The following is a 25,621-nucleotide window of genomic DNA, read 5'->3' as shown; positions in this document are numbered from 1 at the left end:
CACTTTCGCCATTCTCTCCTGCAGCTCGGTGACATGCTCAATAATGATCCAGTGTGGTGTGACCTCAGCTTCCCACGTTTCCTTGGTGATGTCCAGGAGCCCTCGTGGATATCAACGATACAGGTGCTCGAACGGCGAGAACCCAGTAGAGTAGTCCCAGTCTCGACCGTCCTTCTCAATGACCTTTTTGAGCATGGCTTGCAGGGTTTTATTGCAGTGCTCTACTAGGCCGTCGGTCTGTGGATGATTCACTGAGGTTCGCAGCTGGGCAATCTGGAGGACCCTACAGAGTTCTTTCATAACCTTGTTCATGAAGGGGGTTCCCTGGTCTGTCAGAATCTCCTTTGGCAGGCCCATCCTAGCAAAAATATGGATAAGTTCTCGAGCGCTACTCTTAGCTGAAGAGTTCCTTGGGAGTACTGCTTCAGGGTACCGGGTCGCATAGTCTATTACCACTAGGATATATTGGTGCCCTTGTGCAGATTTACTGTAACTAACGCACCTACTAGATCCATGGCAATTCGCTCAAACGGGATCTCTATTACTGGTAACGGGACTAGAGGACTTCGGAAGTGCGCAGAGGGAGTGGTTATCGGGCAGGTGGGGCACGACCTACAATAATTGCGGATCTCCCGATACCATCCCAGCCAATAGAATCTCTGCAGTATTCTCTCCTGTGTTTTCTTCACCCCAGATGTCCCCCTAAAACATATGAATGGGCCATGTCTAGAACCCTCTGCCGGTAGGAACCTGGAACCAACAGCTGCTCCACTATTTCACTTCCCTCAGTGTAAGCACTCTATACAGCAATTCGCCATTGACTGCAAAGTGTGGGTACCTGGTGTCAGCCCCCGGCTCTTGAGCAACCCCATCAATCACAGTCACATTTTCAAAGGCCCCTTTTAGTGTAAGATCCCGCATTTGAGCAGTCCCAAAATTTTCACCAGAAACCCCCAGCTCAGGAACCTCGACCTCACTGGTCACTGGTTCGTCTTTATCACCAGCTAGGACACACAATGGGAACTCCTCCACTTCTATCTGCAATAGGGATTCATCAGGGTTACGCTGGCTCCTGCCTAAGACATTGGACACCCCTGCTTTTCCCCACAAGTCCCACAACAAGCTGAAGTCCTGCCCAATTATCATGGCGTGCAGCAAGTCTCTGACTACCCCGACCTCATGGAACTCCTTACCACAGCTCATTTTAATCATCACTCTAGCAGCAGGGCAGTCTTTGGCATCCCCGTGGATACAACGGATGCCCACATTTCCCTGTGATCAACTGGTGGGGAAGCGTGGCCCTTATCAGGATCACTAAACTCCCACAGTCCAAGAGTCCTGCCACCAGTATGCCATTTACGGTCACGGGACATGACTGCAGCCCCTCTATAGGCTGATAGTCCACACTGCAGGCTGGGTAGGCATAATAAGAGCAGTGCCTGCTCAGGCTGCAATCCATCTGCAGACATAGGAAAATGGGCTGCTATGTATCCATGACCGTGACACCGACAGCAGATCAGGTCTTTAGCAGCAGCCTTTGGTAGGCCCTCAGCAGCTTCTTGAGACCTCAGACACCCCCAGTGGTGTGGCTATGTAATCCCTCTTTGGGGACTCGGGCTCCCGCTGGGTATCCCAGTATGGAGCTGTACTGCCCCCTGGCTTCCTCAGGGACCTCTCGACCACCTGGTACCTTTCTACGAGGCCCACCAGGTCATCCGCATTCCAGGGGTCTCCTTGGGCAACCCAGGTCTGCACCGACCTGGGTAGAAAGTGAATAAATCGGTCCATGATGACCCACTTGAACATCTAGGCTGGAGTGGAGGACTCCGGCTATTTCTGGACCAAATGCAACAAGTCAAAAATTTGTGAGCGGGGAGATTTGTCACTACAATACGCCCAGTGATGAACCCTTTGGGCTCTGACAGACATCGTGACCCCTGAGCATGCCAATATGTCTGTTTTCAACTTGGCATATTCCTGGGCATCCTGAAAGGCCAAGTCAAAATAAGCTTTCTTGGATTCACCTGTGAGATAGGGGTCCAGCATCTTCGCCCACTGGTTCGGGGGGCAGCCTCTCCCGCTCTGCAACCCGTACAAAAACAGTCAATAATGCCTCTGTCATCCCCTGGGGTCATCTTTTGCATGGCTCATCATCACCTTGATGAGGGGGTGGGGTGATTTCTCTGCTGCAGACCTCTCATATCAGGAGTTTCATCTGTCTTTGCTGTTGCTGCAGCTGCTGTATTAGGAGCTTATTTGTCTCATGCCGTACCTGGTGCTGTTGCTGCTGGATCAGGACCAAGTGCTTTATTAGCTCGTCCATTTTGTCCGACCGCTGTTCCATCTATTTAGCTGCCTTAACCAAGGACATACGATTTGTCCACCGCTGCTACATGTGTTCCTGGAACATTTGCCCACATCCAAAACACCACTTGGCAGGTTGGCTCACTAAGGCTAGTTTCACACTTGCTTTTTTTTGCAGCGCGTTTTTCCCGCAAAAAAACGCATACAAAAGCATACAACTGCTGCGTTTTTTTCAAGCATTTTTATGAGCATGCATGAAAAAAACGCAGCGTCTTTATGCGTTTGTATGCGTTTTTAGTGCGTTTTTACCGCGTTTGCGTTTTTTTCCAACATTAGGTGGCCCCTCACACTAACCCAAACCATGACTTTACTAACCCTAACCCTGACCCTAACCCTGACCCTAACCCTAACCCTAACCCTGACCCTAACCCTTAACCAAATCATACTTAACCCTGACCCTGACCCTGACCCTAACCCTAACCCTGACCCTGACCCTAACCCTGACCCTAACCCTTAACCAAACCATACTTAACCCTAACCCTAACCCTAACCCTAAGCCTGACCCTAACCCTAACCCTTAACCAAACCATACTTAACCCTAACCCTAACCCTGACCCTAACCCTTAACCAAACCATACTTAACCCTAATCCTGACCCTAACCCTGACCCTAACCCTTAACAAAACCATACTTGACCCTAACCCTAACCCTAACCCTGACCCTAACCCTTAACCAAACCATACTTAACCCTAATCCTGACCCTAACCCTGACCCTAACCCTTAACAAAACCATACTTGACCCTAACCCTAACCCTGACCCTAACCCTTAACCAAACCATACTTAACCCTAATCCTGACCCTAACCCTGACCCTAACCCTTAACCAAACCATACTTAACCCTAACCCTGACCCAAACCCTAACCCTGACCCTAACCCTAACCCTAAACCCCCTTAACTAACCCTAACTCTAACCCAAACCCCTAAATTCCATGGTTAAAAAAAAAAAACGCATATGCAAAAAAACGCATACATGAGCATGCCAGTGCGCACATATGCGCATCCATAGGCTATAATGGCCATTTTTAGCGCAAAACGTGCGCATATGTGCGCATGCGCTTTTTTGCAGGGCCAAAAAATGCAACATGCTGCGTCTGGAAAATCCAAACGCACACCCCAAAAAAACGCAGCGCATGAAAATCGCATACATGCGCTTACAAGCGCGCAGGTATGCGCACCCATGTTAAATATAGGGGAAAAAACGCATGCGCACATATGCGTTTTTTTCCAGCGCTAAAAAACGCAAATGTGAAACCAGCCTTAGCTGCTTTTCGAGGTAAACACAGGCACACGTGGGTTAAAGTTTCTGGGTGGTTTATTGTGGCATAAACCACAAAATGGTAACAGAAAAAGCAGCCTTTCTTGCTCAAAAGGAAACAAAAAGTTCATAGATAGTCCTGCCAACACACATGGCAGCTTTCTCAGGAGCGTCAGCCTAAGGCTTGTTTGCCTCTACTCAACACAGAACCCAGAAAAAAAAACTGGCTGGACATTTATTTCCCCTCCAGCCACACCCTGGAGGTGGAGATATGGTGGGTAGGCGTCCTGCCCATCTCTGACCTACCCAACATGAAAGCCATGCCCATATAGCGACTGGATTGCTCTCAGCACATATCTTGCTGGAGAAGAAATATATGGCTTTCACATCACTCAGGAAAGCAATCTTTGTGACACATATCTCCCCTCATTTATGACATCAGTGACCCTGTCATAACATAAATGACAATAATGCAGGAATATGAGCAAGCTAAAATTATCCAGCCCAGACGTTTGAATTTAGTTCTAAATTAATGACCATGTTTTGTATGTTTTAATAATTTTTTTTTGTTTCGGATCCTGGCTTAAGATTTGAAACACATTATTAGTATTAATATGCCTCTTAATCTTTTCCAAGAAAAGGACATTTACAACCCTAACATGTCAGAAGAAGAATACTCATTTCTAAAGATAAGAAGAACTTCAAGAAAGATGAAGCTGATGAAGCATAGTACTCCTTTAGCAACATTCTACATGAACAGTTTACCAACAGTAAGCGAATGTGAAGAAGAAACCTATCTTGCCAATTCTAAAATGGAGCCAGGACAAGTAAAAGATGTTATAACTAATTTGCCAATGAATTCTAGAGAAATTGGCATAATTTCAAGAAACTTATCTCCACTTCTGGTTACTGAAAACTTAGCAGAAGCTCAAAGCTTCAGAGTTGAAAATTCACCTAGAGATTTATTGAATGCAAAGCAGAATGAAAACGCTAACCTGGAGGTTTCCACCACTAGTTCTTTTTCAAGGACCCCTAAGGAATATTCTAAGAAAAGAAAACATGAAAAGCTACTGATAGTAAGTATGCACAATATGTAAGGTAGTAATATTTTTTTCATTATTATCTTGCTATAGCAGCATACTGGCTATATGTCACTGAATCATGCGATGGAAAAGGGTTGTCAAACAAGGAGGCCAATATACAAGACACAAGCAGAACCAAGAGACGAAAAACACCACTAAAGTCCAAAATATTAAAGTATAAATTTCAATTTTTTTATTAATATATCAGGATTAGTGTTGAGCGATACCATCCGATATTCAGAAATATCGGATCGGATTGGATCAGCCCGATACCCCAAAAAGTATCGGTATCACCGAAGTACCATTCAAGTCAATGGGACAGAAATATCGGAATTAAAAAAAACCCTTTCTTGCCTTGTACATCCTGTTCGGGAGGGGGGAAGAGTGTGGGCGGTGCGTGGGTGGACACTGTGCGTGTCTGGGTGTGCGGGCGGGGTCTGTGCGGGCCTCTCGGGGGTCTGTGCAGACTGTCGGGGGGCCTGTGCCGGCTGCCGGTGGTCTGTACGGGCCTCTTGGGGGTCTGTGCCGACTGTCAGGGGCCTGTGCCGGCTGCCGGTGGTCTGTACGGGCCTCTCGGGGGCCTGTGCCGGCTGCCGGTGGTCTGTATGGGCCTCTCGAAGGCCTGTGCCGGCTGTCGGTGGTCTATGCCGGCTGCCGGGAGCCTGTGCCGGCTGCCGGTGGTCTGTACGGGCCTCTCGGGGGCCTGTGCCGGCTGTCAGTGGTCCGTGCCGGCGGCCTGTGCCGGCTGCCGGTGGTCTGTACGGGCCTCTCGGGGGCCTGTGCCAGCTGCCGGTGGTCTGTGCGGGCCTGCCGGGGGTCTTGGGTGTGTGCAGGCATCGTCCGATGGGACTACAGGTCCCATCGGGCGATGCCTGCTACAATGACAGTGATTGACACATTAGCCAATGATGGGACACTAGTAGTCCCATCATCCAGCTAATGTGTTGAATGTAAAAAAAAAACCAACATACTACATACATGCTACATATATACTACATTCATGCAACATACATATATACTACATACATACTACATATATATTACATTCATACAACATACATACATACTACATACATGCGACATATATACTACATTCATACAACATACATACTACATACATGCTACATATATTCTACATTCATACAACATACATACTGTACATACTACATACATGCTATATATATACTACATTCATACAACATACATATATACTACATACATACTACATATATACTACATTCATACAACATACAAATATACTACATACATACTACATTCATACAACATACATACTACATACATGCTACATATATACTACATTCGTACAACATACATACTACATACATGCTACATATATACTACATTCATACAACATACATATATACTACATTCATACAACATACATACATACTACATACATGCTTCATATATACTACATTCATACAACATACATACATAGTACATACTACATACATGCTACATACTGTATATACTACATTCATCCAACATACATATATACTACATACATGCTACATATATACTACATTCATACAACATACATATATACTACATACATACTACATTCATACAACATACATACATACTACATGTATACTACATTCATACAAAATACATATATGCTACATACATGCTACATATATACTACATTCATACAACATACATACATTGTACATACTACATACATACAACATGCTACAGACATACAACATACATACATACATAATACATACTGCATACATACTACATACATACTGCATACAATACATTCATACAATACATACATAGACATACAGTACATATAACATAGAGTACATACTCACCATCACTTGTCACTTTGATCCCCGAAGCCAGTGTCATCTATGAAAAAATATGAAAATAACAAACAAGCCATATACTCCCTGATCCGCAGAAATCCACGAGGGTCCCATGCCGATTTCCCATGAAGAACAGCAGCATCAGCTGATGCGACCGCTCTCTAGGGGCTTCAATAATCCAATGACGGGAGGTAGGTATCCTTCCGCACTGTATTCCTCCGCCACTGTAAAAAAAATGGTCCCTAGTCTCACTTTTGGAATTGCTGTGTGAGAAAGTTCCCATGCAGATTTTGCCATAAAGTGAGACTAGGGTCTATTTTTTTACAGTGGCGGAGGAATACAGTGCGGAAGGATACCTACCTCCCGTCATTGGATTATTGAAGCCCCTAGAGAGCGGTCGCATCAGCTGATGCTGCTGTTCTCCACGGGAAATCGACATGGGACCCTTGTGGATTCCTGCGGATCAGGGAGTATATGGCTTGTTTGCTATTTTCATATTTTTTCATAGATGACACTGGCTTCTGGGATCATGTATATATGAAGTATGTATGTAGTATATATGTATGTTGTATGTATGTTGTATGAATGTAGTATACATGTAGTATGTATGTTGTATGAATGTAGTATATATGTAGTATGTATGTAGTATGTATGTGTTTTGTATGAATGTAGTATATATGTAGCATGTATGTAGTATGTATGTATGTTGTATGAATGTAGTATATATGAAGTATGTATTTAGTATATATGTATGTTGTATGAATGTATATATGTAGCATGTATGTTGTATGAATGTAGTATATATGTAGTATGTATGTATTATGTAGTATGTATGTTGTATGTATGTAGTATATATGTATGTTGTATGAATGTAGTATATATGTAGCATGTATGTAGTATATATGTATGTTGTATGAATGTAGTATATATGTAGCATGTATGTAGTATGTATGTTGTATGAATGTAGTATGTATGTATGTTGTATGAATGTAGTATATATGTAGCATGTATGTAGTATATATGTATGTTGTATGAATGTAGTATATATGAACTATGTATGTAGCATGTATGTATGTTGTATGAATGTAGTATATATGTAGTATGTTTTTTTTTTTACATTCAACACATTAGCCGGAAGATGGGACTACTACTGTCCCATCATTGGCTAATGTGTCAATCACTGTCATTGTAGCAGGCATCGCCCAATGGGACTTGTAGTCCCATCGGACGATGCCTGCACACACACAAGACCACCGGCAGGCCCGCACAGGCCCCCGAGAGGCCCGTACAGACCACCGGCAGCCGGCACAGGCCCCCGACAGGCATGCACAGACACCCGAGAGGCCCGTACAGACCCCCGGCAACCAGCACAGACCCCCGACAGTCGGCACAGACCCCCCGCAGTCGACACAGACCGCGCATCATGATGCGCACATGCCGCGCATCATGATGACATCATTTCAGCAGCCAATCACAGCCACAACAGTGGCTCATTGCATTATGGGGACTTCCGATTCCGGTATCCGATATTGAAAAAATATTGGTACTAGGTAACGGAATTCCGATACTGCAAATATCGGGTATCGGCCGATATTCACTGTATCGGAATGCTCAACACTAATCAGGATTTAAAAAATGGTATGTGATCAAAATTACATAAATATAAATAACAATATAAATCTGTATGCCATACAAAAATAGACCGCAACTATCCAGTAATATAAGGATGATGTGGATATAACTTAAAATACAAGGATATACAATAATTATCAAAAATGTATATATGTGATAAAAAGTAGTGACCAAATATAAGTAAGTGTAAAATCACAAGGTGAAAGTGATAAGGTGCAATTACCAAGACACCACAAGGTGTCAGTATATCCAAAGAAAACTCAGTACATTAAAATGATGTCAGTACTTTCTGGGTAACATAGTGAAAATAGTACCAAGTGTCAATGTATCCACATCTAATGATCATAGACCAGGAACATGGGAGGAACGGTAAGTACAGGTAAGTATTGTAATATGCTGGTACCAATATGTAACTCACTGGGTAATGTCAGCTGCTCCTGGTCTCCTGGGCGCCCTTTCCAACGCACGTTTTGGCACTCTGCCTTCGTCAGGAGGTCTGGAAATACTTACACCTGGTGGTGTATCGTGAGTGTTTGGCACGTGTTTGCTGAGGAGGGGGGTTTTGCAGAGCTCAGAGGTGCAGCATTCTTGTAAGCACAGCAGCCATTTTTTTTCCTACGTATGCACATTGCGGCAAACCAGTCAGGGCGCAGGACACACCCACAATGTTCCAAAAATACGGCTTGTGTAATTGGCTGCTGAAAGCACATTGATTATGCCTTTTCATGGCAGCAGTTAAGGGTACTTAACAGGGCAGAGCAATGCGCCAGAGCCGGAGCCACGCCCGCCAGGAATGAAAAGGACGTCATCACTGCAAGATGGGAGGCGCCGGACCGGACAGCAACTCCCTCCGTACCTGGAACGCCCCTGGGTGAGTATAATCTAACTCACTTTTCTTCTCTTTCAGGTAACATCGGGGGCTTATCTACAGCATTACAGAATACTGTAGATAAGCCCCTGAAGCCGGAGGCCGCAGCTGATACTCGAAAAAAGGGGTGACAGATTCCCTTTAAACCACAGTGCTGCTTTTTAATGGTGCTGAGGTTTAAGCATATAGCGCCCCCCAGAGTCAGGTTTTCTCCTGTCTCTCGGCTGTCAGGGGTAGACAAGACCCCAGAGGACATGATTTGGGCCAGTTTTTACTGACTCTGTTGTTGCGATCGCCATTATTAACTGCATAACGGCGACCGCGAAAAAAAGTCTGATGTGCCATTTAATTTCTCTTTCCTCTGATGTGATTGCACATCAAAGGAGAGAAAAATGGGGTCCCCGATTCCCCCTGGGTACCTCCCAGTGTCCCTGGGTTTCCTGGCTTCCCCCATGGCCGCCGGCATCTTGGTCCGATAAAAAAATGGCAGGCGTATGTGCAGTGCACCCGCCGAGATCTGTCGGCCAGCACCGAGCAACAATAGGAAGATTTTTCCTATTGGTTCATTTTGGTTACTGTGATAGACCCTATCACAGTGAACAAAATAAAAAAAAATAGTAAATAACCCTCCTTTATCGCCCCCTTAGTTAGGAAAAAATAATGAAACAAAGAAAATATATTTATTTCCATTTTCCCATTAGGGTTAGAGCTAGGCTAAAGTGAGTTGGGCTAAAGTTAGTGTTAGGGTTGGGGTTAGGGTTGGTATTAGGGTTAGGGTTGGGGTTAGGGGTATGTTGGGGTTAGGTTTGTGGTTAAGGTTATGGTTAGGGTTGTGGTTTGGGTTATGGTTGAGATTAGGGTTAGGGGTGTGTTGGGGTTAGGGTTGTTATTAGGGTTATGGTTTGTGTTGGGATTAGGGTTAGGGGTGTGTTGGGGTTAGGGTTGTGATTAGGATTATGGTTAGGGTTGGGATTTAGAGTTAGGGGTGTGTTGGGGTTAGGGTTTGAGTTAGAATTGGGGGTTTTCCACTATTTAGGTACATCAGGGGGTCTCCAAACAAGACATGGCGCCATTGATTCCAGCCAATTTTGCGCTCAAAAAGTCAAACGGTGCTCCCTCCCTTCTAGGCACACGGCAGAGCACAAACAGTGGTTTACCCCCACATATTGGGTATTGACGTACTCAAGAGAAATGGCACAACAATTTTCGGTGTCTAATTTCTCCTGTTAGCCTTGAGAAAATAAAAATTTGGGGGCAAAAATATCATTTTTGTGAAAAAAAATCCTTATTTTTATTTTCATGGCCCTACGTAATAAACTTCTGTGAAGAACTTGGGGGTTCAAAGTGCTTACCACACATCTCGATAAGCTTCTTATGGGGTCTAGTTTCCAAAATGGTGTCATTGTGGGGGGTTTCCACTGTTTAGGCACATCAGGGTCTCTCCAAACGCAACATGGCATCCAATCTCAGTTCCAGCCAGTTCTGCATTGAAAAAGTCAAATGGAGCTCCTTCCCTTCCAAGCTCTGTCACGCACCCAAACAGTGGTTTAACCCCACATATGGGATATCTGCGTATTCAGGAGAAATTGAACAATAATTTTTCGGTTCATTTTCTCTTTTTACACTTGTGAAAAAAAAATTGATTCTGAAGTAAAATATTTGTAAAAAAATAAACGTTAAATGTTAATTTTTTCCTTCCACATTGCGAAGCACATAAAGGGTTAATAAACTTCTTGAATGTGGTTTTGAGCACTTTGACGGGTGCAGATTTTAGAATGGTGTCACTTTTTGGTATTTTCAGTCCCCCCCCCCTAAAGTGACTTTTAAATGTGATGTGGTCCCTAAAAAAAAATGGTTTTGTAAATTTTGTTGTAAAATTGAGAAATCGCTGGTCAACTTTTAACCCTTATAAGTTCCAAGCAAGAAAAATTTTGCTTCCAAAATTGTGCTGACGTAAAGTAGACATGTGGGACATGTGGCTACATCCAGCACAGACACCTTAGAACAGCAGAGCACCCTTTATGGCAGCTCCTTTGGTTCATGAAGGGTGGTGGGTGGAGCTTTGAAACACTAGAGGGGAAAGCTGACAGGAAGTTAGTCAGAGTTCCCCTATGGGGGAAGGAGGGAAAGGACGTGTTTGCAGCAGCTCCCTGTGAGCTGGAGCTGCTAGCAAGGAAAGAGGAAGAAAGAAGGATCAGTTGTTCAGAAGGAAGATAGATAAGAACGGAATGTAATTAGGAGAGAGACTGGGGACTAGGGCTAGTGCAGAGCCCTTTCCTAAGTTTAACGCACCAAGGTCGGGCACCGGTATCCGAGGCTGTGTGTGATACTAATGATCCTACAGCAGAAACCAGAGGAATAGAAGTTGTGATAACTTTATTCCCACCTAAGGCTCGAAGACACAGTAGCAACGTGTGTGAGCCGGGACATTATTGTATGGAGTCCCCGAAGCAGGCTACAGCTGCCTGTCATACGATTGGAGTTATAAGTAACATCAAGAAGGAGGAACTTGAGTGTAATTCAGAACTACAAGCACTTCAGATTAGCGCTAGAAAGGAGACGTTCAGAACAGGCACACGAAAGGGAGTGCTTGGAAGGGTTAATTCCATCTGCCTGGGAGTTGGCTGAGTCCCTAACCTGGAGGCTGCGGCATTGAAGCGGGCACCTGTCTGTGCCAGAAACGTGAGTAAAAGAATTGGAACTGCACTCAGCAGTGTCATTGAATCCTTCCTGCACCAACCCACTCAGCATTGCTACATCTCTGTGCCTAACACTACATCATCTACCTCAACACCTACTACTACTGCCCTGGGACCACAGCTCTACCTGTGGAGAGCTATTCCATCTTTGCTGCCTTATACCATCTGTCCCAGAGGATCTGCACCGCAGCTTCGGCTTAACACCTTCATTGCCGAATACCACAGGTGGCGTCACAAATTATCTACATATAAACTTTATTCAATTCCATCTATTTTACATGGAGACCCAGGGCCACGGACCGGGTCACTGCTACCGTGACACATCCCTTTAAGACACCGGCCTGGTACTGAGTGAATCCCACACCTGGGGACGATCCATAAGCACGGTACTATCATAGAGACGGGTGCAGAGTACACATAGAGCGAATTTTTTTTAAACTGCGCAAGCGCAACCTGTAAATATAATTGTGTCCTTCACTACAGCTTCATCTTCCCCCTATGGTAAGCAGAGTGGAACTAAAAAATAAGAACCTTGTACCAGAAGGAACAGGTCCAAGTGGAGGAGGAGGTGGATGTAGCAGTATGGGTGGAAGATGTGGAGAAGGAGGTAGCTCAGGGGCGGACATGCTGCTTGTGCAGCCGATGCAGCTGCACAGGGGCCCTAAAGGAGAAATGGCCCTATGAGCTGATTAAATGTCTTGTTCTCGTGTAGAGCATCTACATTAAGATGAGAGGAAGGGGCCCGTACCTTAGTCATTTGCCATCAGAGAGGGTGTGCACTCTGCAGAATATATTAGAAGGGTCCTCCTTCCTCTCCTTTTAGTTGATGCTGCTGCTGGATATATGATGCAGGAGCCTGGGATTCCTGGAGCCGCCCCAGCTTCTCAGCATTTTTCAGGCACAGGCAGAATGACAGGCAGGCCTAGTAAGGCTATGTGCACATGCTGCGGATTGGTCTGCGGATTTTTCATCTGCGGAACCGCAAGTAAAATGGCAGTTAAAATGACCTGCGGTTTTACCTGTGGATTGGCCTGCGGTTTTCCCTGCGGTTTATCACCTCTACAATGGAGGAGATGGTAAACCGCAGCAGAATCCGCAGAAAAGAAGTCACATGTCATTTCTTTCTGTGGATTCAAAACCACAGCTTTTCCACAGTTAAAAATCCGCAGCATTTGTGGGTCGCCCCCGTCCCAGGGCTGTGGGGTACTTGGTACCGGGCTGGTGTCGGGGGAATGTGTCACAGCAGCGGTGACCCGGTCCGTGGCCCTGGGCGCCCAAGTAATTGTGAAATGTGATGTAGTTTAAGTGGAATGGAATAGTTTGTGACGCCACCTGTGGTGTTTGGCAAGCAAGATGTTAAGCCAACGCTGTGTGCAGATCCTCTGGGGCTGATGGTGTGTTGCAGCATAGATGGTGTAGCTCCCCACAGGTGAAGCTGTAACCCCAGGGCAGTGTATAGGCGCAGGCGGTGTGAGGAATGCTGGTACTCAGATGTAGCAGTGCTGACTGTTCTGGCGCACAGATAAATGGAAGACACCAGGGCTTGCAGTTCCAAAGCTTTACTCACAGTTCGTGGTACACACTGGTGCCTGCCTCTGTGCCGTGTCCTCCGGGGCAGAGACTCAATCATCCTCCCGGGCAAGTCAGGCGTCTTCTCTCCAACACTCCGCCAACATGTACCTTTCCTGAATGACTCCTCTATTGCGCCTTTTAGTGTGAAGAGCTCCAGTACCGTGATACTCTGAAGTTCCTCCTGTCAGATGTTCCTAACAACTCTACTTGTATGACAGACAGCTGTAGCCTGTCTCGGGGACTCCTTTCTCCAGAGTCCTGGCTCTCTATTCAGTTGCTGTTGTGCCCTAAGTCATGGATGGGAGTAGTGCATTTACAGCCAATTACTCCACCGGTGTCTGCTGCAGAACCATAAGTGTCCATACAACCTCGGGGACCGGGCCCCGGCCTTGCGCTGAGAACCTATATGCAGGGTTCCTCTTCCGACCCACAACTCCTCTCTGTTCTCCTACTCCTTCGTTCCGCGCTGTTCCTTCTCTCTCTTTTGGAAGCTTAGGTTGCAGTTCTACGTCTTTCTCCTTCTGTTCCTTTCCCGTGCCAGCTGGCTCAGGTCACTGAGGCAGCTGCAGCACTCCTTCTCTCTCCTCTCCCAGGGATCTCCTTCCCTCTCGGACCCGTCCTCAGACTCTCCTGACTGACTGTCCTTCTCCCGCCTGACCTCCCCTCAGACTGACCTTCTCTTGCCTGACCTCCCGTCAGACTGACCTTCTCTCACCTGATCTCCTGTCAGACTGACCTTCTCTCGCCTGACCTCCTGTCAGACTGACCTTCTCTCGCCTGACCTCCTGTCAGACTGACCTGTAATTCTAAACTTTCCCATTCTTTTATATCTCTAACTCCACCCACCTCCCAGCAGATCTCGTGTTACGAAGCAAGGACCCACGAAAGGTGCTCTGCTACCCTCTAAGCATGGAGCTGCAATCTGGTCCATTGCTGAACTATCCTGTGTGTGGGTGCAGGTGTTAGAGTGTGGAAAGGAGTTCCCAACTTACCCAGTTGGTGGGGCACCACACCTTAGGAGAAGGTGCAGTACCTCTGTAGTGACTGAGCCTCAGGGGCGCCACATACCCCCCTGTTAAACACAGCATGTCCGCGGGCTGCAAGACAACAAAGTAGATGGCAAAGAAACATGCAAAAATTTTGTAATGCATAACAACTTATACTAATCTTCCTAGTATAGGAGGTACTCATCTTGAACGCTACAAACAATTCTATCTAAGATTCTATCTATTCTCAATTCAAATTGCTATTCTCTGTAACACATTTTTTTTTCAACTTTCACTGTCTCTTCTAGACGCAAGACGCTGACTGCGAGTACCTGGTCCGTCACCTGTCTACTTTCAATTCTTTATTCACATCACTCATCTCTAGATCAGACATTCCTAATTCTTCAATAAAAGCCATTTCTCTGTTACTAATAGTCTTATAAAACACATTATCAAATACTTAACAGTAAAACATTCAACAATTATTCTTGTAAGTGCTGGACACCGCTCCCAGCCGGGATTTCTTGCAGTGTCCTTTGAGGTAGACATCATCTTCGAAAAGTGTCTTTATATGTAAAACCAAGAGGGGGCACCTAAAGAGATGCAACTATTTACATTAAAAGTTTTTGGATCACTCCAAGTTCATGATCGCTAGTTCAAATTTGAGGAACGCTGCCAATCAAAACAGGGCAACTAAAGGTGCTACCAGAAAAACAAAAACATGATAGCAAAAACAAGGCACAACTGGTGCAAATAAACCATCCTGAGTAACGAGATTGTGGAAATTTTTCTTTAATTGTGGTCCCCTCCTGGGGTTCTGGAAGCCGAACTGGAACTGCTACCAGACGCGGTATCTTCGTCCTGCTGACTACTAGCTAGCCGCATATACTTTGCCTCCCACAGGGTGAGATAGGGACTGGCCGGAGTAATGGAAAGGGCCATTGTAACGTCTACTGCCTGCGGAGATGGTATGTCCGCTACCTCCGATGGCGCTTCTACGACTGTTGTGGACTCAGCCACTGCTGCCGCTGATTCCCCAGAATCCGATTCTTCAGTGTCCATCAGGACTTCAGCTAACGATATTGCAGTCGGGGGTTGTCGGCGGAGGTCAATCGGGCCATTCCTGTCGGTAGGTTACGCTCCCAAAGCTAGGGTCAGCCCCGGGGCAGTATTCATACCTGGCGGTCCCAGCCACGGTTCCGGCTCCAGTACCGGGTGGTAAATGGCAGCAGCCGCAAATCCCAGGATGACTGGCGGGATGGGCCGCAGTCGGATCCATGCTGGAGCCAGGTCGGACTCAGTCAGGGTCGTCGGTGGAGGTCGGTGCTGCCGCGCCCGGTCCAGGTGGGGACGCGGTCCCGGCCCTCCGTTCTGCTCCAGAGCTCTCATATACCTCCTCTGGATGGGACTCACCCAATGGCAACATCAGTTATAAGGCGGTGGTGGCCGCTGCCGAGGATGTATCAGCGGTCGGAGCCTCTGCAGGGGCAGCCTAGAAGCGAGTGGCCTCTCCTCCCCCCGTTCTTCTGACTTCTCGTCTACTTTCATCATGGCGTTCTGGCGCTCTTCCTGCCTCGGCCCTTTTCCCGCCACTGGCTCCTTCTGCTCCTCCTTCTGGGGGCAACGTCTTCCAGCGCCTCCATACCAAGCCAGTATACGAACCACTCGGCGGGTGGGCTGTTATGAATGGGTCACTGAGGAGAAAAAAACAAAGCAAGCTAAGTCACAGAAAACCAGAGAGGCTGGTAACTATGCAGATTACAGATCCCTGATCCTAACCACACAACTAGCAGCAACCGTGGAACGTACCTACGATGATCCTAGATGTTTCGTCACAGCCGGAGAAATGTATAAGCCTGAAGCAAGAAAAGGGGAAAACTAACTGCCCCAGAGCAGACCCCAAAGGAAAGACAGCCCCCACACATGTATTGACGGTGAAACAAGATGAAAGCACAAACACAGGCAGGAAAATAGGCTGAGCAAACGATGGGGCCCAAACTAACTAGAAAAGATAGGAAAGGAAAGACACTGTCTGCAATCTGCAAAAAACCCTACAAAAATAATGTCCAACACTTCTAATAGCAAAATTAACCCTGAAGTCACTAGACTTCTCCCACTATATCAGCACTCTGAAATATTCTAAGACAGAGCAAAAAGAGGCCAATCTAATAAGGGAAAAAAAGCAAATTGGTAACTACCGGTAAATAAGAGTGGAAATTCAGCACAGCCCCAGCCGGGCCTGGCTGACCACACAAAAAACTGAATAGACCAACAAAATCAAGTGTGAACATTAGCAGAAAAACTTAGCTTTAGATGACTGGAACGGAGCTGACAAGCCAGAAGGAATCACCAGCACCAGAATAGGAGTCGGCTGTCTTAAATCCAGTCTGAGATTCCTGAGGTCCAATCGTCATCCTCATTATCAGATGGCAGATCTCTACTGACTAAATCAGCCTCACTACCTCCTGTTACCACCAGAGGGAGCCTGGCAGGAGATCTCACAACTGGTGAACCAGAAAATGAACTCACAACAGTACCCCCTTGAGGAGGGGTCACCGAACCCTCATCCACGCCACCAGGCCGATCAGGATGGACCCGGTGAAAAGCACGAACCAATCTATTGGCATGAATATCAGAGGCAGAGACCCAAGAATTATCCTCCTGGCCATAACCCTTCCATTTGACCAAATACTGGAGTCTCCGTCTAACCAAACGAGAATCCAATATTTTCTCTACCTCATATTCCACATTGCCTTCAACCAACACATGGTCAGGAGTCCTGCCATAGGCACCACTGGCTCAACAAACCTCTTCAACAGAGATTTGTGAAATACGTTATGGATCTTGAACGTAACTGGAAGAGCCAATCGAAAAGAAACAGGATTAAGAATCTCCAAAATCTTATAAGGTCCAATAAATCTTGGCTTAAATTTTGGAGATGCAACCTTCATAGGAATATTCTTAGACGACAGCCAAACCATATCACCCACTTTAAACCGGGGACCAATGATCCTATGCCGGTTGGAAAATCGCTGGGCCTTTTCCTGAGAGAGTGACAACTTATCCACCACTTGGTCCCATATCTGCTGCATTCTCTCAACCACAGTGTCCACACCTGGGCAGGACGAAGATTCCACTTGCCCTGAAGAGAATCGAGGATGAAACCCAAAATTACAGAAAAAGGGTGACATCAAAGTGGCAGAACTAGCTCTATTGTTCAGTGCGAATTCGGCCAAGGGCAAAAATGAGACCCAGTCATCCTGATCAGCAGATACAAAACATCTCAAATAAGACTCCAAGGTCTGGTTTGTTCTCTGTCCATTGGTCTGGGGATGAAACGTGGAGGAGAAGGATAACTAAATTCCCAGATTAGAACAAAAGGCTTTCCAGAATCTGGAAACAAACTGGACTCCTCTGTCGGACACAATGTTCTCAGGAATCCCATGTATCCAAACCACCTGTTGTAAAAACAAGGGCACCAACTCAGCGGAAGATGGCAACTTTGGGAGTGGTACAAGATGGACCATCTTCAAAAATCTATCACAAATCACCCAGATAACAGTCATTCTCTGAGAGACAGGAAGATAAGAAATAGAATACATTGAGATATGGGTCCATGGCCTCTTGGGCACCGGCAGGGGCATCAGCAACCCACTAGAACGAGAACAGGGTTTAGACTGAGAACAAGTCCCATAGGACTGTACAAAATTACTGACGTCACGAGATGAGGCAGGCCACCAAAAAGACCGACTCACCAAATCTCTGGTACCAAAAATACCTGGATGACCAGCCAATGCGGAGCAATGAATTTCAGACATCACTCTCTTTATCCACTGGTCAGGAACATACAATTTTCCCATAGGGCAATGCTCAGGTTTATCCTGAAATTCCTCCAGGGCGCGTCTCAATTCGGGAGAAATGGCAGAAAGAACTACCCCCTCACCTAGGATGGTAGTAGGTTCGGTCACAATAAGGGAATCTGTTGTGAGTCCATTTTTCCCTTCACCAGTGAGGTCTGATGAACTCCCTCTTCTAACGAAGGAAGGTAGTGAGGCTGATTACCAAACAGCTGAGCAGGTAGATGATGACTGGGTCACAGGAACTGATGACTGGATATAAGGCAGCCGACGCCCTGCTGCCTTGCCGGTGATTTTCCTGCTGGATTCTTGGAGACCAGTCTGATTTCTGCTTCTCAAAGATATGTTTTACTCTGCCCTTTGTACACTTTAGTTCTGGTTTTGTTTGCCTTGTTTTTTGGAGTTCAGCCATCCCCGGCCGGGGGTGAGCTGAATTCCATTTTTGTCTCTGATCTGTTGATCTCTGGCTCTGTCTTCAGAATATACCTGAGTGCTGATATAGTCTTTTTGAAGCCTAGCGCCTTCAGGGCCTGTTTTTCCTATCAGTCTGTTGGTTCATTTTTGGATAGGGTTTTTGCGGATTGCAGACAGCAGCTTATCTATCCTGTCCTATTTAGTTAGCTTGGGCCCCATCATTTGCTCAACCTATCTTTCTATCTGTTAGTGTTTTTTCATCTTGCTTCACAGTCATTATATGTTGGGTGCTGCCTATTGCTTTGGGGTCTGCTCTGGGGCAGTTTAGATTTCCCCTTTCTGTCTTTAGGCTAATTTAGTTCTCCGGCTGTGATCGAGGGGTCTAGGGCACCGTAGGAACCCCCCACGGCTACTGCTAGTTGTTGTGGATAGGTTCAGTGGTCTGCAATCCGATAGCTTCCAACTTCTCTGGTTTTCTGGACTTAGCTATTATTTTTGTTTTTTCCTCCGGTGACTCATCCATAACAGGAATCGGTAAAGAAACTCCTAGAAAGGGCATCTGCCTTAACATTCTTAGTGCCTGGAAGAAAAGAGACCACAAAATTAAAACGCGTGAAAAACAAGGCCCATCTAGCCTGTCTAGGATTCAAGCGTTTGGCAAACTCCAGATAAATCAAATTCTTGTGATCGGTGAGGACCACAACTTGATGTCTAGCTCCCTCCAACCAATGTCTCCACTCCTCAAATGCCCACTTCATGGCCAACAATTCCCGATTCCCCACGTCATAGTTGCGTTCGGATGGGGAGAACTTTCGAGAAAAGAAGGCACAGGGATTCATCTTAGAAGTCACAGGGTCTTTTTGGGACAAAACAGCTCCTGCACCAATCTCATAAGCATCTACCTCCACCTGAAATGGAAGTGAGACATCAGGTTGCCGTAAAACTGGAGCTGAAGTAAATCTCTGCTTAAGCTCCTGAAATGCTGGGACAGTCTCAGGAGACCAATTCAGCACATCAGCGCCCTTCTTGGTCAGATGAGTCAGTGGTTTGACAATACCAGAAAAATTACCTATAAATTTACGATAGAAATTAGCAAAACCCAAAAACTTCTGGAGGGCCTTCAAAGAAGTAGGCTGAACCCAATCATAAATGGCCTGTACCTTGGCCGGGTCCATTTCAATAGTCGATGGAGACAAGATTAATCCCAAAAATGAAATCCTCTGTACACCAAAGAGGCATTTCGATCCCTTAACAAACAGGGAATTCTCCCTCAAAATCTGGAACACAGTCCGGACGTGTTCCACATGAGAATCCCAATCACTAGAAAAGATCAAAATATCATCCAGATAGATGATCAAAAACTTAAACACAAAGTCACGGAAAATATCATTCATAAAGGACTGGAAGACAGAAGGGGCATTAGTGAGCCCAAAAGGCATCACCAGGTACTCAAAATGTCCCTCCGGAGTATTAAACACCGTCTTCCATTCATCCCCGTGCTTGATGTGAATAAGATTATACTCCCCCCTGAGGTCAAGCTTAGTAAACCAGCAGGCACTCTTAACTCTGGAGAATAAATCAGACATCAGAGGTAACGGGTACTGATATTTAACCGTCATCTTGTTAAGGGAACGATAATCCATACACGGTCTTAATGAACCATCTTTCTTGGCCACAAAAAAAACAGCACCCAAAGGTGACGAGGATGGTCTAATATGACCCTTCTCCAACGACTCCTTAATATAGGATCGCATAGCATCATGTTCGGGTACTGATAAGTTGAAAAGCCGACCCTTGGGAAATTTACACCCAGGCATCAACTCAATTGCACAGTCATAACTCCTATGAGGAGGCAAAGATGCAGACTTGCTCTCACTAAATGCATCAGAAAAATCAGCTAGATAATCAGGAATATCATGAGACTGAGGATAGGTGGAGAAAACAGGAGCGTCCTTAAGAACACACTGACAACCCCAACTCACCACAGACCCAGATTTCCAATCCAAAACTGGATTATGAGTTTGCAACCAAGGAAAACCCAGAACAATAGTATCATGCAAATTATGCAGCACCAAAATTTACAGTTTTCTTAGTGGTCTGGGTCAACTCGCATTGTTACCTGGGTCCAAAACTGAGGTTTTTTTCTCCGCCAAAGGAGTAGCATCAATACCCTTCAAAGGAATAGGCGTCCGCAGAGGCGTCATGGAAAAACCACAACGTTTAGCAAAGTCCAAATCAACCAGATTCAATGGTGCTCCTGAATCCACAAAAGCCTTCGTGGAAAATGTGGATAAGGAGCAGATCAGTGTAATTGCCAAAAGAATCTTAGGTTGTACACTGCCCACAGCAAATGTGTTTGCAAAACGTTTCTCTCGTTTAGGGCAGACAGAAATAGTATGAGAGACGTCTCCACAGAAAAAAACACAGCTTATTGCGCCTTCTAAACTCATGACGTTGCGCCCTAGACAAAACCCCATCACATTGCATAGGTTCAGAAGTTTGTTCAAAAGGTGGCAGCGCCTCCCGTGTAGTTTTACGTTCATGTAAACGCCTATCAACTTGAAAGGCTAATGACATAGAATCATCCTGACCAGAGGGAACAGGAAATCCCACCATAACCTCTTTTACGGTCTCTGATAAACCCTTCCGAAAGAGAGCTGCCAATGCACTATCATTCCATGTAGTAAGGACCGCCCACTTTTGGAATTTTTGACAGTATAACTCTGCAGAATCCTGACCCTGGTTTACTGCCAACTGGGTTCTCTCAGCTTGATCAACAGCATTAGGTTCATCATACAACAACCCCAAGGCTTGAAAAAAATGCATCCACATTTGTCAGAATAGGATTTTCAGGTGTCAGAGAAAAAGCCCAATCCTGGGGATCGCCGCGCAGCAAAGAGATGGCAATTTTAACCTGCTGCACAGAACTCCCCGATGAATTAGGTTTCAAGGCAAGAAATAATTTACAATTATTCTTAAAATTCAGAAATTTAGACCGATCCCCAGAAAGCACATCAGGAGTAGGGATCTTAGGTTCAGCAGCATGTGACTGAATGAGGTAGGTGGAAATTACCTGCACTTGAGCAGCAAGTTGCTCCACATGATCAGACAATTGCTTAATCTCCATTAGGAAAAAAAAAATCCTCCTACGGCCCCAGAGAAAAAGAGGAAAAAATATATAAATAAAAAATTCTGACACTTTTTTTTTTTTTAACAACTTTTTCCTGCTTTTGAGTGCCCTAGAATCTGCGGTATGGCTGGTGATTCTGTTATGAATGGGTCACCGCGGAGAAAAAAACAAAACAAGCTAAGTCACAGAAAACCATAGAGGTTGGTAACTATGCAGATTGCAGATCCCTGATCCTAACCACACAACTAGCAGCAGCCGTGGAACGTACCTACGATGATCCTAGACGGAGAACTACATAAGCCTGAAGCAAGAAAAGGGGAAAACTAACTGCCCCAGAGCAGACCCCAAAGGAAAGACAGCCCCCACACATGTATTGACGGTGAAACAAGATGAAAGCACAAACACAGGCAGGAAAATAGGCTGAGCAAACGATGGGGCCCAAACTAACTAGAAAGGATAGGAAAGGAAAGACACTGTCTGCAATCTGCAAAAAACCCTACAAAAATAATGTCCAACACTTCTAATAGCAAAATTAACCCTGAAGTCACTAGACTTCTCCCACTATATCAGCACTCTGAAATATTCTGAGACAGAGCAAAAATAGGCCAATCTAATAAGGGACAAAAAGCAAATTGGCAAATACAGGTAAATAAGAGTGGAAATTCAGCACAGCTCCAGCCGGGGCTGGCTGACCACACAAAAAACTGAATAGACCAACAAAATCAAGTGTGAACATTAGCAGAAAAACTTAGCTTTAGATGACTGGAACAGAGCTGAAAACCAAGACCTGACAAGCCAGAAGGAATCACCAGCACCAGAATAGGAGTCGGCTGTCTTAAATCCAGTCTGAGATTCCTGAGGTCCAATCATCATCCTCATTATCAGGTGGCAGATCTCTACTGATTAAATCAGCCTCACAACCTCCTGTTACCACCAGAGGGAGCCTGGCAGGAGAACTCACAACTGGTGGACCAGAAAATGAACTCACAACAGTGGGCCATGAATCTGTCACATAGTAATTCAGGCAGGGGAGGCCCCATACTCTTTGCGGTCTTTTCCTAGGACCTCCCATCTCTTCATGCCCTTCTTCTCTGCGCCAGCGGCCATTTCTAATGTCCATTTTACAGTCTATTAAATCAGGTCTTCTGCACATTTTCATAAGTTCAAAGTCTCGCAAATTTCAGGCGCACAGAACCCGATGGTATCGGGTCTCGTCATCCTGTTCGTGATGCCAAATTTGGGTCGCCCCTGTCCCAGGGCTGTGGGGTACTCGGTACCGGGCTGGTGTCGGGGGAATGTGTCACAGCAGCGGTGACCCGGTCCGTGGCCCTGGGCGCCCAAGTAATGGTGAAATGTGATGTAGTTTAAGTGGAATGGAATAGTTTGTGACGCTACCTGTTGTGTTTGGCAAGCAAGATGTTAAACCAACGCTGCGTGCAGATCCTCTGGGGCTGATGGTGTGTTGCAGCATAGATGGTGTAGCTCCCCACAGGTGAAGCTGTAACCCCAGGGCAGTGTATAGGCGCAGGCGGTGTGAGGAATGCTGGTACTCAGATGTAGCGGTGCTGACGGTGCTGGCGCACAGATAAATGGAAGACACCAGGTCTTGCAGTTCCAAAGCTTTACTCACAGTTCGTGCTACACACTGGTGCCTGCCTCTGTGCCGTGTCCTCCGGGGCAGAGACTCAATCAACCTCCCGGGCAAGTCAGGCTTCTCTCCAACACTCCGCCAACATGTACCTTTCCTGAACGACTCCTCTATTGCGCCTTTTAGTGTGAAGAGCTCCAGTACCATGATACTCTGAAGTTCCTCCTGTCAGATGTTCCTAACAACTCTACTTGTATGACAGACAGCTGTAGCCTCTCTCGGGGACTCCATTCTCCAGAGTCCTGGCTCTCTATTCAGTTGCTGTTGTGCCCCAAGTCTTGGATGGGAGTAGCGCATTTACAGCCAATTACTCCACCGGTGTCTGCTGCAGAACCATAAGTGTCCATACAACCTCGGGGACCAGGCCCCCGCTTTGTGCTGAGAACCTATAGGCAGGGTTCCTCTTCCAACCCACAACTCCTCTCTGTTCTCCTACTCCTTCGTTCCGCACTGTTCCTTCTCTCTCTTATGGAAGCTTAGGTTGCAGTTCTACGTCTTTCTCCTTCTGTTCCTTTCCTGTGCCAGCTGGCTCAGGTCACTGAGGCAGCTGCAGCACTCCTCTCTCCTCTCCTAGGGATCTCCTTCCCTCTCGGACCCGTCCTCAGACTCTCCTGACTGACTGTCCTTCTCCCGCCTGTCCTTCCGTCAGACTGACCTTCTCTCGCCTGACTTCCTGTCAGACTGACCTTTTCTCGCCTGACCTCCTGTCAGACAGCCCTGTAATTCTAAACTTTCCCACTCTTTTATATCTCTAACTCCACCCACCTCCCAGCAGATCTCGTGTTGCGAAGCAAGGACCCACGAAAGGTGCTCTGCTACCCTCTAAGCATGGAGCCGCAATCTGGTCCATTGCTGAACTATCCTGTGTGGGTGCAGGTGTTGGAGTGTGGAAAAGAGTTCCCAACTTAACCAGTTGGTGGGGCACCACACCTTAGGAGAAGGTGCAGTACCTCTGTGGCGACTGAGCCTCAGGGGCGCCACATTTGCACAAAAAATTGTAAATCCCATAGGATAACATCCTACTGTACACTGTCTGCAGAACTGCTGCAGTTCTGCTGCGGCCAAAACCGCAGCGGAGCCGCAGCAAAAACCGCAGAGTGTGCACATAGCCTAAGTATGGCTAATCTCAGCCAATCCTGTCTCCTGTCTCTTCACTGCCTCTGACTGCTGCTGAGAACAGCCTCTGAGCAGTCAGTACATCTGACAACTCTCCTTCCTTCTCAGCAGTTCTGACAACTGAGCTCATGCCAACATCGGTCAGGCAGTTATCACACCAATCCCCCCTGCAGCTACCTCCATCCCCTGTACTGAGGGGGCTTTATTGGAAAACCGCTGCATTGGTCCTTTCAGAAGCAGAGGCTGCAGTGCAGCCATTCCTCAATAAAGCCCTCTGAGTACATGAGGTGGTAAGTGGCTACGGGGTAGGGGAGGTTGATGTGATGGGCAATGTTCACCAGGATCAGGCAGCTGTCAGAACTTCTCAGAAGGAAGGAAGAGAAGTGTCAGATTCACTGACTGCTCGGAGGCTGTTCTCTGCAGCTATCAGAGGTAGTGAAGAGGCAGGACTGACTGACAGCTGAGATCTGTCCAGTAGTGCTGTAGGACGGATAGCAGGCCACCAGGATGGAGCTGCTGAAGATGGAGGACTTCACCTGCCAAAGGGTCTTCATATGTAAGTAATAAAATGTGTACAATTGCTATTATCTATGTGTATTAGTATATTTGTGTGCACCTGTTTGTTAAAGTGGGTGTGTGTATGTGTGTATATATATATATATATATATATATATATATATATATATATATATATATATATATATATATATATATATATCTATCTCAATGTGTGTGTACAGTTGTGGCCAAAAGTATTGACACCCCTGCAATTCTGTCAGATAATACTCAGTTTCTTCCTGAAAATGATTGCAAACACAAATTCTTTGGTATTATTATCTTCATTTAATTTGTCTTAAATGAAAAAACACAAAAGAGAATGAAGCAAAAAGCAAAACATTGATCATTTCACACAAAACTCCAAAAATGGGCTGGACAAAAGTATTGGCACCCTCAGCCTAATACTTGGTTGCACAACCTTTAGCCAAAATAACTGCGACCAACCGCTTCCGGTAACCATCAATGAGTTTCTTACAATGCTCTGCTGGAATATTAGATCATTCTTCTTTGGCAAACTACTCCAGGTCCCTGATATTTGAAGGGTGCCTTCTCCAAACTGCCATTTTTAGATCTCTCCACAGGTGTTCTATGGGATTCAGGTCTGGA

At 46.0% G+C, this 25,621-nt stretch overlaps 1 long non-coding RNA gene across 1 annotated transcript in view; it reads left to right on the top strand.

The window, feature by feature from the left end:
• The first annotated feature begins 4,258 nt into the window (after positions 1 to 4,258).
• LOC141052559 (uncharacterized) overlaps positions 4,259 to 25,621 on the top strand; it is a 111,265-nt gene continuing 89,902 nt past the window's right edge. Inside the window, exon 1 of the long non-coding RNA XR_012220835.1 lies at positions 4,259 to 4,694. This is a non-coding gene — a long non-coding RNA (uncharacterized lncRNA). The remainder of the gene's footprint in view (positions 4,695 to 25,621) is intronic.

This window comes from Dendrobates tinctorius, unplaced genomic scaffold (assembly GCF_039654945.1).
Source record: "Dendrobates tinctorius isolate UK_male_01 unplaced genomic scaffold, ASM3965494v1 ptg000162l, whole genome shotgun sequence".
Classification (NCBI taxonomy): domain Eukaryota; kingdom Metazoa; phylum Chordata; class Amphibia; order Anura; family Dendrobatidae; genus Dendrobates; species Dendrobates tinctorius.
Note: the sequence above shows the minus strand (reverse complement) of the source record. Positions and strands in the feature narration are given on the sequence as shown.